Source organism: Panthera tigris, chromosome B4 (assembly GCF_018350195.1).
Source record: "Panthera tigris isolate Pti1 chromosome B4, P.tigris_Pti1_mat1.1, whole genome shotgun sequence".
Lineage (NCBI taxonomy): Eukaryota > Metazoa > Chordata > Mammalia > Carnivora > Felidae > Panthera > Panthera tigris.
Window position 1 is genome coordinate 8,122,190 of NC_056666.1, and position 12,882 is coordinate 8,135,071.

Sequence of the window (12,882 nt, forward strand, 5' to 3'; positions counted from 1 at the left end):
ATGATAAAACACATGAAAGAATAAATGAGAAATAGTAGATATCAGAAATTACATGAGAACACTTAAAAGTTAAGAAAAATAATTGCAGAAAGTCTCAACTAGAAAGAACAAAAGATCAAATGAACACACAGTTATTACCTGAAATAAAAGATGAAAACAAAAAATAAAAGTGAAACGAAAAAAGAATTGAAAGGAACTTGTGGAAAATTTAAAGAGGTGGAAAAAGATCTACCAGTTAAAAAAATGATTTGAAAAAAGATAACCAACATAAAAGAATGGAATAAATACCTAAAGCTGTAATTAAAGAAAACTTTCCTTTGAAAATACCCCCAAAGGCTCAGAATGTTGAGCAAAAATGACCAACAGAAAAGCATATTCTAGTGAAATTATTTAACTTTTGAGAGTTTAACATCTGAGAATCTAGGCAAAAAATAGCGAGTGTTTTATAAGGGAAAAAACAAAAGGAGACAATCATTCTACTTTTTGGCAGCAAAAGTTTATACCAGAAAAAAAAAAGCATAATTTACTTAAGAACAGAAGAGAACCACAAATTTTATATCCCAAGAAAACTGACAACATAGAGGGCACAAACCAAATTTTAGCAATATTCATTAACTTGGGGTAACACTGGAAAATAATTTCAGACAATCAAAGTGACTGAAGACACATAGATGTAAGAACCAGTGCCCTGAGCACAAACTGCTGCTGACATCAGAAAAGCAGGCCCTTTGGGGCGCCTGGGTGGCTCAGTCGGTTGATTGACCCACTTCAGCTCACATGATGGCGGTCCGTGAGTTCAAGCCCCACATCGGCCTCTGTGCTGGCAGCTCAGAGCCTGGAGCCTGCTTCAGGTTCTGTGTCTCCCTCTCCCTCTGTTCCTCCCATGCTCACACACACCCTCTCTCTCTCTCTCAAAACTAAATAAGTTTAAAAGAAATGAAAAAGAAAACCATATCCTTTGTGCCCACGTGTGAAAGCAAACACCTGTAAGTTTCATAAAACGTGAATTTGCGTGCCACCAAGCCTCTAGACCCACGTGCCAATTTGGAGGACACAGAGGACAAGGGGACCCGCTCAGTTGTACCAACAGTGTTTCCACAGCATGGAGACTGCTGGTTGCAACATACTCTGGAAAATCCCGCAGATGAAATGGCCAGCAGATGGTTCATGAGAAAAAGAAAGGGATAAAGGAGAAATCTGAAGATCCAAAGAGATCTTTAAAAACGTATTTAAAAGCAAAATGGAAAGTTAAAGTATTGGAATCTTAGCGAAGCCCTTGGTGGATAAATCTATTGAAGATGCAAGCAGAGGGTCACAAGTTGAGAAGAGCTTAGGAGGAGGACACGTACACGCGTTTCTGGGGTGACTGGCAAAAGTCCATTTCCTGATCTGGTTTGCAACGGTCCTCACCGTGTAATCATTCAACAAATGACATGATCACTTGGGACGGTTTTCTGTTTTTGTGTTTATTGTGTAATAAAAACACAAAAACAAATTTTATTTGACTTCTTTTTTTCAGGAAACAAACAAACAAAAAAAACATGTAAAGTTAAAACAAATTTAAAAACATTACCCAAACATAAGTATTAAGTTATACTTATGATAAGTTAAGCCGAAAGGCGAAAGGCCGTGATACTGTCCGAAGGAATTCAGAAATTGTGCCTGCTATTGTCAGTAGCCTAAGCAGCTACGAGGGAATGTCAAAGAATGCTTGTGATAGGATGTCATTTCTGGTCAAGGTTAAAATCAAATATTCAAAAGAACTGCTAACACAATAACATACATGCTAGCATATTATTTCCCTTCCTTCCGCCAACTCAGGAGTCCTACCGCCTATTAGTCAAAACTGCATTTAGTTGGCTAAACTTTAATCAGATAATGCATATCGTCATGGCTTACGTTAAATTTCCCAGTAACTTAACTTACATAAGTTGTTAGTTTTTGTCACATGCCCTCATTTGTGGCTTTGGTTTTCTCTATGTTTCTTACATGATAAGTTTTGCTCTATCAAAACAGAACAAAACACACAAAAAAACCCAGAAGAGATCAGAATTGTTTCTCAAATGATTTAGCCATTAGTAGGGTTCCTTTGGTTATTATACATTAAGCAAACCGTTAGCACACAAATTAACGTCAAGAATATTAACCACCAAGCAGGCACTTAAAAATACCTGAGTTTAGCTTATTCATTTGTGTTCAGCATTGTGGAGAATGACCAATGGTTAGAAATACTGTCTCTGGTTCATGTCTTTTTTTTTTTATGTTTATTTATTTACTTTGAGACAGAAAGAGAGCAAGGGAGGGGCACAGAGAGAGAGGATCCCAAGCAGCCTCCACAGCTGTCAGCCCAGAGCGGGGCTGGATCCCATGAACCACGAGATTATGACCAGAGTCAAAATCAAGAGTCGGACGCTTACCCAACTGAGCCACCCAGGTGCCCCGATGTCTTGCTCGTCTATTGACTGTGTGATCCTCAAAGGATCTCTTTCACAATATAGGCACAAATTTTATTACTGTTTAAAATGACTATAATAATCATTTCATCCAGTCCTTACAAGATAAAATGAATTATAATTCATATCCTATAAATAGTAGGGCTCTCCATAAACTACTTCCTTAATTCACTTGAATGATGAAATAAACCAGATTAGAGATCACTTTAGAAACAGAAAATACCATGATACCCTTTAATTTTTTTCTTAATGTTTATTTAATTTTGAGAGAGACAGAGACAGAATGCGAGTGGGTTAGGGGCAGAGAGAGAGGGAGACACAGAATCGAAAGCAGGCTGCAGGCTCCGAGCCGTCAGCACAGAGCCCGACGCGGGGCTTGAATTTACAAGCCGTGAGATCATCACCTGAGTCGAAGTCGGACACTCAACCGACTGAGCCACCCAGGCACCCCAGATATCCTTTATTTTAAAAGATCAGTTTTATCTTTATGTCCTTTGAGTGCTTTTTCTCTCATAATTTCAAATATGTACTCAAAACACGCATACATTTTCATATTCATTTTTACTTAACATACCTTAAACAGTTTTCCTATAGGTACATCATATCTATCGTATTTAAATTGTGAGTATTTATCCACAGAGAGGATTGGCAAAAAGCTTACTTTTACCTATTATAAGTTATACCTATTTGTCTGATATTCTAAAAATTGCATAATGTGTATATTTGTGTACATGACTGTTTATACATTTTGAGTATTTTCCTAACATAAATTTGCATAAGTAGAATTTTTTTGCAAAATATTTGTTTCAACTTACAAAATAACTTGCATGAGTATAATTTTAAAAGGTTTCGAGCTTCCCTCTCTATAACCTCGTTGAAATTTGTTTATTGTTTTGCTAATAGAATCTTTCCCCAGAGTTAATACAAAAGTAACTCTCTACTGAGTTTGGCTCTGCTTTAGCCTAGATTCTGTAGGACAGAACTGGTGGTCAATTGGAGGTAACTCACTGTACTGTTGTATTAATATATGTGCTTCTATCATTAAAGAGGATGCTTTTAAACACCAAGCAGAAGTTTTCATCAACTTCCTAAATGGTTCGAAAAGTATCTTTTGAAAATACGGAAAGAACTGCAGTCAGTTAAAAACAATTTACATATTTAAATACAAATTTAAATACCAGCTCAATCAGATAATCACTGCTGTGATATAAGTAGTCTTTTACATTGATTTTATGTACATTGCTGATAATTTGCAAATGACATCAAATCATCACAGACAGTTGATGTGAATTTAAATCTGGCGGGACACAGGGCAAAGACTTCAGGAGCACAAGTCACTCGTCCTCCAAACTCAGGCACTGAGATCAGATCAAGCAGAATCCAGTTAAAAGAAATAACTTATCATCGAAATCAAAAGAAAACAATCAAAAGAGCTGCAGTAATCGTATGGAGAGCTTCAAACCTTCTACTTTCCCTATTAGTTGGAGCCCCACTCCAAATCAAAAGCGACGGATTTTTCACAGCAATGGATGGAAATTTCTCCCTTGCTCTGATGGGGATTTATGTACATTAGGAAAACATGTGTAAAAAGACATATAGAAACAAGGATGTGGACAAGCATGTTTTTGGAATATATTACAAAATATACCATATATATTTTACCACGATACACAACAATAGTAGGAAGCATATCATTTGATGTCTTTTTCTCTCTCTTCATCTCCACTATTGACACATTCTGGCTCATATGGTCTTTTTCCATATACTTAAATCCAGCTCTTTCCTCCCCATGCTTTCCGTACTTATCTCTTCCCCCCCCCCCGCCATATTCCCAAATATCTGTTTAAAATTATTCATTCACAGAATTAACATTAAGTAAACAACATAACCTTCGAATTGCACTGACTGGAGTCAGTGAATTTTCGTTCTTTGAGAGAAGACAGAGCTTGAAATAAGTAACTATGAGACCTGTGGAGGAAATATATTGTCTTTTAGAATAAAAATATTCAAGAGAAGACTAAAAATAGGGTAAAATGGGGATGCCTGGGAGGCCCAGTCAGGTGAGTGTCTGACTCTCCGTTTTGGCTCAGTTCATGATCCCAGGGTCGTGGAATCAAGCCCCACGCCGGACTCTGTGCTGAGCATGAGCCTGCCTGAGATTCTTTCTCCCTCTCCCTGTGCTCCTCTCCTCCACTCGCACACTCTCCCTCTCTCTCTACAACAAAAATTAAAAATCAATAAAAATAAAAAATATGAAAAGGGTAAAATGATTTAGCCAACCCCCTCTCCTAAAGACATGAGGAGAAGCACTTCTGCAGAAGATTCGGGGCATGTTTTCACGTTGTACTTTACCTAACACTCCACAAGCCATCTCCCCACCCACATCCCACCTCCCATTTACCAGAAAGTTTTCCTGGGCAGCAAAAGGTTAACGTTTTTCACTTCAATTTGTGTGTATTCTGTGGTTTTATTATTTATTAAGTGTTGTTCAGTCTCTTCACACCAAAGCGGCACATTATATCCGCACCGTTCGACTTTAACTAGAATGTCACAGGTACAGTGATTCATTCCAGGATTATTAGTTCTTCTCTCAAGTTCACAAAAGCTCTGAACAGAAACATCAGCTGGAAGATTACAATCTCAATGTGGGTGTCAGGTGGGTCTTTCCATGGCTTTCTTTTATGGTACATGTGCAACCAGTGTATGACTAATGAGAAAACCTAAAGCAGACCATGTCTCCAAGAGAAAACAAGTCCCAGCCTCTGGCCCCCAACTTCCAGAAAGATTCTCAAAATGAGATCTTAAATGAATGCCACCTGAATACTCAACCTTACATGTTCCTGAGGCAAAGGCAATCTAGGTGTCATTGTTATAAAGGTCCTCCTCTTAATTTCACTAAGGATGAATATGTTATAATCTCTCTTTAGGAATTTTCCCCAGCACGCTTCCCCAAAAAAGGCTAACTAGAAAGAAAGAAGAAAGGCAACACACATATTTAGACACAACACTAAAGGACTAAATTAAGAACAAGTACCACTCGAGTTGGTAAAATAAGAAACAGCAGAGAAAACGTTATTGTGATTTTGGGGTGTATTCTACAGTGAGAAGCTTACTCCAGAAGTTATCTACGGAGTGTTGTGTGTTCAAATGGTGCTCTCTAGGCATTGACAGGTAGATAACAAAATGGACGTGGCCTCTTTCACTTGGAGCTTACAAATTACAAGTGCCATGAAGAAGAAGGACTGAGCTTTAAGAATATGTGTGCGATTGAGTGGAGTGGTCCTGGAAGACATGTCTGTGGTTGAACGGGGTAGAGCTCACTGAGGCAGAGCTGTGGAAGAAATCTTCCAACCAGAGGGAAAGCTGGGAACCAAAAAGAGACCAGTGTGGTGAGAACTCAGAAGGAAAGAATGCTGCCTGAAACAAGGTTGGTGAAGCAGGCAAAAACCAGATCAAGCAGGATCATGCAGAGCAATGAGAAGCCTTTGAAGGATTTTAAAAACATGGGATTAGCTCTTATTTACATTATTAAATGATTAATCTATTTTGTTACTGAGAATGGGTTGCAACAGAGCAAAAACAAAAGCAAACATATGGAGGGGATCTTTGAGGCATCCAGGAAACAGTAATTTTGAAGTGACAGTTGATAGACTGTAGGGATAGAATGATGTGGTAAGTGAGGGAGGTAAAGGTCAAGAAAAACGTTCTAGTGCCTGGCTTGAGAAACTGAGTGATCAGAGGTGCCATTTACCAAGGTCGAAAAGCTTAGCAGAAAAAAGAGAATATTTGGAGTCTAAGGAAAGGAAAATAAAACATTTCATTTGTACCATGTTAATGTTGAGAGCTTGGGATAAAGCTACATGGAGATGTCAAATAGAGAGATTATAAAGGTCTGAAGAGAGGCCTAATGTGGCAGTATAAATTTGAGAGCTATGGAATACAGGTAACATAACTAGGACAATATAGGGCATTACCAAAGCAAAAAAGATGGAATTAGAAAAAGACAAAACCCCAAGCCATAGTAAGGTAGGCAACTTCCAAGAAGGCACCTAATGACCCTGTCCCCTAGTGTTCACATCCTTGCAGAAGCCTCTCCCCTTAAGTGTGGGCTGGACATGGTGCCAACAAATGGAACACAGGAAGAATCACGGGATATACTTTTAAGACTAGGTTATGCAATGCTCTGACTTCTATCTTCCTTATCTGGGGTTGCTTTCTAGTGTGTCCAAGTTATTAGGAACCCTGTGGAGAGGCCCACGGTGACAGATAACTAAGGGAGACCTCCAGCCAGCAGTCTGTGAATGACTAAATTCTCAATCACATAAATGATCTTGTAAGAGGATCCTCCCCCAATTGAGCCTTTGGATAAGATCACAGCCCTAGCCAACAGACTAACTGTAACTCCATGGGAGACCTTGGACCAGAAGTTTCCAACTGAGCTGCACCTGGGTTTCTGATTCATGGAAACTGTGAGGTAATAAATGTTTGGTATTCAAACATCTTTGTTTCAAGACAATTTACTGTGCAGATATGTGTAGCTACATCATCCAAGGAACCTGACTATTTACAACAGGAAAATATGTTAGAGACTGAAAACAAATGGGTATATTGGTAGGTTGGAAGTCAGGAGAGGGTGAATTATGGAAGTCAAAAGGAAAGAATGTTTGAATAAGGGAGTGTTCAAAGCACTGAAAGTGACTTAGAGGCCCAGTAAAATGAGGACTGAAAAAGTTGGATTTGGCAACATGAAAGTAACTGAGATACGAGTGAATGTAGTTCCAAAGAGTAGTGGAAGCAGATATTATGTTGAATTCATTTAATAGTACAATGGAAATGTGTTGAGTAGTTAATGGACTACAGGAAAGAGTATACCAACAACTTCTCTGAACAGTTTGACCGAAGGTATGATGAACATTTTTTGGCTACTCCCACAATTGATTTTCTATTTTCCCTTAAAGTTAGACCAGACATTTCCTAGTCATGTGTTTTCAATGGGCTTGATGTCACTTCTAATTCCAGAGTAGATTCTGAACGGCATAATCTTACCAGTTTAGTCCATCCCTCTGACCACAGAAGTTGGTGCAGGAATAATCATATGACACAATTTTAATTCATGGGAAAAAAACCATCTCCATTCTGCTATAGTTAGTAAATAAAAAATGCTCTTTGTTTCCTATCTCTGACAGACAAAATTAGGAAGAAAGTAACCCTCATAGTGGCTGAAAAGCCATTGTGTTAACATGTGGGAAGTTAGAATGCTGAAATCATAAGAGAAAGAAAGAAAGCACTTAAGTCTTTGATGGTGCTGTGAGCCACAGCAGCAAACTACACATGAAGACCATATACCCTTTGGAATTTTACAATTACATGAGGCAATTTATGTTCTCCATTGTTTACATCCATTCTGAGTTGGGTTACTGAACTGCAACTCAAGATATCCTAATCTATGGAGAAAGCATAGACATAGACTGGTAGCTTGAGATGAAGGTTGAGCTCAGAGAGTTTGTTTTTGGTTTTAATTGGAAAAGCACAGACTATTTGAAATGTTAAGTCCAGTGATCCGGTACAATGGAAGAAGATGCAAAGGCAGGTAAAAAAGATGATAATCTTAAGGAGCTAAATCTTTGAGAAGCTCATGTGGATTCTAGGTCACCCACAAACCAAAAGGGGAAAATAGGAGCAGCCACGGGTAAGAGTGTAAATTTTGGACATGAGAGGATGAACGGGTCTTGTCTGCTGACTCCTGCTTATCTTTCTTTCCATAAAACATGAAGCAAAGTTGTCAGTTGTCTTAGTTTGTCCAAGCTGCTATACCAAAAATACCATGGGCTGGGCAACTTAAACAAGAAACGTTTCTTTCTCACAGTCCTGGAGGCTGGGAAGTCCAAGACCACTGTGCTGGCAGACTGGGTGTCTGGTGAGAGTCCCCTTCCTGGTTCACGGGCAGCCATCTTTTTCACTGTCTCTTCATTTAAGTGTGAGGGAACTCTCCTGGCTCCCTTTCTTGAAAGCACTAGCCCCATTCACGAGGGCTCCACCCTCATGACCTATTCACTTCGTCAAGGCTCTATCTCCAAATACCATCCCATATGGCATGAGAATTTACCATATAATTTTGGAGGGAACACAAATATTCAGGCCATGGTATAAGAATTTTGGGTTGGAGTGGAGGAAATATCGAGAAAGATGACTTGAATGGCATAAAGAAAATGGGAGTGATAAAATGTTCATGGCAGACAGAGGGTGGTACACTTCCCCTGGAAATATCACTGGAAAATGAGACATTTATTTATTTCTGAAGTCTTTTGAGAGAAATATATTGAGTTAAACACTCACTACTGCTGAATAAGTGGAAGTGTACAAAGTAAATGGAAGGGACCAACTTTATATAAGGGAATTACACAGCAAAAAGGAAATCATTCAACTATAGCTTTGTGAAGCCATGGAGAAATCGTTCACATCAACACGTTCTGACATCTACTACTCATAAAGCATAAAATAAAAAGAAATTCTCAACGTCTTTTCCTATAAACAGCAATTAATGTGACATATTACATTTGATTTACTTCATGTGATGTCATTTACAAATGATGAGGGATGTGATTTAGCTCCTACTTAGTCAGATATTGTCAATTCTCTAACTTGAATTAGTACCCCCTTCCCACATACTTACTTCATAAATACCCTTTCTCTCCAATTTTTAAAAAAATATTTTTAAAGTTTTATTTTTGAGAGAGAGCGAGCAGGGGAGGGGTACTAAGACAGAGAGGGGGACACAGAATCTGAAGCAGGCTCCAGGCCCTGAGCTGTCAGCACAAAGCCCGATGCAGGGTTCAACCGATGAACTGCAAGATCATGACCCGAGTCGAAGTTGGATGCTTAACCGATTGAGCCATCCGGGTACCCCTCTCCAAATTTTTAACTATTCCCTTCATACAGGCTCCTTTTCCTCAGTTTGCCAAAGTCAGAAAGTCCTTCCCCAAAACAAAAGAAAAAAACCCTTTCTTCCTCCTTTTTATACACTTCAAAAAATTCACTGAATATCTCTATGATCTTGCTCTTCTAATTTTAAGAGCTGTCTCCTCCACTACGTCTATGGACGTATTGTGTTTCAACACAATATAGCCTAGATTCTCATCAAAGCAGCTGTTGGAAAGTGTTCTTATAAAATGCACCGATGATCCTCTGGTTACCAAATATAATGGTGACTTTTTGGCTCTTGACTAGCTTGATATCACACTGTCCAAAAACAATGGGTCTAGGTATCCCATCCAAGTTGAAGTTCTGGAAATTTTGGCTGAGGCCACAAGGGACTTCCCTAAAAAGGTTGTGACTGTGGGACTGAGGAAGTTAAGGAGAAGGCATTTGGGGAGCCTAGATTGACAATGAATACAGTCCACTTGAAAATTCAGTTTACATTGGCTTGTGAAAGAAGCAGACACCAGATATTAGGTGACATGTAAGAAACTACACACTAAGGTTAATAAAACAAAGCAAAAGCAAGTTCAGATTGGAGGAAAGGAAAAGTTTCGGAGATTTACCGGGTTGGATCTAAGTGTCAGGAATCGTACATCCTTACCCATGAAGGAGAACCAAATTCTTGAGGGCACTGAGTGGTTTCAGAAATATCCCTTTTGAAAATCTCCTCCAATGCCTTATGGGACACTACTGCCCTGGTTTCCTTCCTGTCAACCTAATCATTCTTAGTCCCCTTACTTCGCACTTTACACATTGTTTACCATGAGATGCTATTTATTCTCAACCATTGCTTTGTCCTCAGCATCGTGTTCCTCTGCTTTGACTCTCATTTCTTTGTTCTGACTTCCAATTTCCATCGCAAATCCATCCCTGTTGAGGTTCAATTTATATGAGCTCACTTGGAGGTCTGCCAGTTCCTCAAAACTGAAGCCACCGTCTCTGAATCATTCCTCCGTATCTTCCTGCTCACGCGGTCTTCACCTTAATATGTAGCATTACCCCAGCTGAACCAATGCCAAATGTGCACCTTATCTGGACACAAAACATTTTTTTCTCGAATCTGACACCAGGCAAATAAAATTTCCAACCCGTCTCCCATAATAATCTTAAGTCACATAATGCAGTCCTCCATCACTTGATTTAGTGTTTCCAATCCCTCTTCTCCCAAATAAGTGTACCCAAATGAGCGTATCAATGGCAATGGGAACCACTTTGGAGTGCCCAGACCAAATGTGATGTGTCTGTGTTATCGCCCTGTTGATGATTTCTTCTTTGCCAAAAAACAATGCTCAATTCTCATTTTATTCAACCTCTTAGCATCATTGGAAACAATTGCTCAATCACATGTCCTTGACCCATTTTCTTCCCTTGACTTTCAAGAACACCCATTCTCCTAGTCTTTCTCCCACCTTACTTACTGTTTCTCAAATCTCTTGGCTGGTTCCTTCCTTTCTCTGGCTTTATTCCTTGGTTCTTTCTTCTTCTTGGCCTTCATTCGCTTTTGTGGCGATCTTGTCCAGTTCTGTGGCTTCAAATAGCATCTGGGTTCTCAAATCTCTATCTCCAGACCAGATCTCTCTTCCAAACTGGACTCCATATTTCCACGTAGATCTCTAATAGGCACATTGAACTCAACATATCCAAAACTGAACTTGTCTTCTTCCTTCTGAAACCAGCCAAACCTGTTTCATCCACAGCTTTCCCTAATCAATTTCTGAAAACACCCATCTTTCCAGTCGTCTCTAGCAAAAGCCTGGGAAACAACCCTCACTCCTCTTTTTCTCTCACCTTCTCATCCAGTCTGTCAGACTATCGTGTTGGCTTTATATTCAGAAAACATCCACAATGTAAGCGCTTCTTACCACCTTAACCACCGTGTGGTCAGTCCTCCCATCCTGTCTTACACGACTTATGGCAAGAATCTCCTAACCCACCTCCCTGTTTCCAGTCTCCCCCCACTCCCAAACTGTGGTTTTGACACAGCTCCTTGAATGATCCTTTTAAAACAAGAGAAAGAGCATGTAATTTCTGTGCTCCAAATACTCCACACACAGCCTACCCATTTCACTCAGAGTGACAGCAGTCCCTTTTGCAGTCCTCTTCAGCGATGCAAACCTCCTTGCTGCTTCCCAAACTTGTCAGGTATGTGACAGCCTTATGACCTCTGAGGTAGCTATTTCCCCACAGCTGAATTTTAAGCTCTTCTATGTCGTCTGAGTGTTGAAAATGTTTTCTTTTCAGTGAAACTAACTTTGAACATCTTATTTAAACCTGGAACCTGTCCTTTATTCCAAGAACTTAAATTCTCTTTGCTGTGTATGATATTTGTCCACTGTACTTATTTGTTCTCCTAACATATTATATACTTACTTATGATGTTTATTGCTGTAGTCCGTTTCCCCCTGATTAAATGTAAGCTTCACAAGTAAGAGATATTTGTAAGTTTCTTTACAGATTTACTGCCTGGCAGGGCAGGACCCTTGCTTCCAATAAACTTCCACCGTCGTCGAAGCAATTCCTCCTACCTCTACCAGAGTGGTCTTCCCAAGGATAAGTACTAAAAGACTTAAACAGCTCAAGGGTATTATAGCTACCTCTTCGTTTCAGAATAAATTCTCTGCTGGCTTTTAAATTCTTTTCTTAAGCTAAATAGCTGATACGATCATATTGTCCTAAAATTTTATCACTCTAGAATTCTAAAACCAGCCGTTCATTAAACAAAAAAGTAAAGTTCAAGTAGTTCACAGAGAACATTTTTAGGCTACAGAGTTTAAATTTTGTCCTTCTTCTTATGACTTAACAAGTGCGGGGACTGCCGAGGAGGCTCAGTCGGTTGAGCATGGGACTCTTGATTTAGGCCCAGGTCATGATCCCAGGGCGGTGAGATCAAGCCCTGCATCAGTTCCACACTCTCTCTCTTTAAAATAAAATAAAATTGGGGCGCCTGGGTGGCTTGGTCGGTTAAGCGTCCGATTTCGGCTCAGGTCATGATCTCACGGTCCATGAGTTCGAGCCCCGCGTCGGGCTCTGTGCTGACAGCTCAGAGCCTGGAGCCTGTTTCAGATTCTGTGTCTCCCTCTCTCTCTGCCCCTCCCCTGTTTATGCTCTGTCTCTCTCTGTCTCAAAAATAAATGTTAAAAAAAAATTAAAAATAAATAAATAAAATAAAGTAAAATAAAATAAAAGGAAGGGAATTTGTAGCTTACATTCTAATATCCTGCTTATCCTTTAAAACAAACTAACATCTACAGATGGAACTGTAAATATATTTCAAATGTCAAAAAAGGGGTCATTTTCGGTGAACTGTGAGTAGTTCAGGTTCATTTTTGGTACCTATAAAAACAACATACTATACTTTTAGATTACACATTTAAACATTCCATTGAATTTAGAAGCAGTGCAAATATTATAAATTTCACATAAGGTGAACTTATTTCAGCTGTGTTACTAA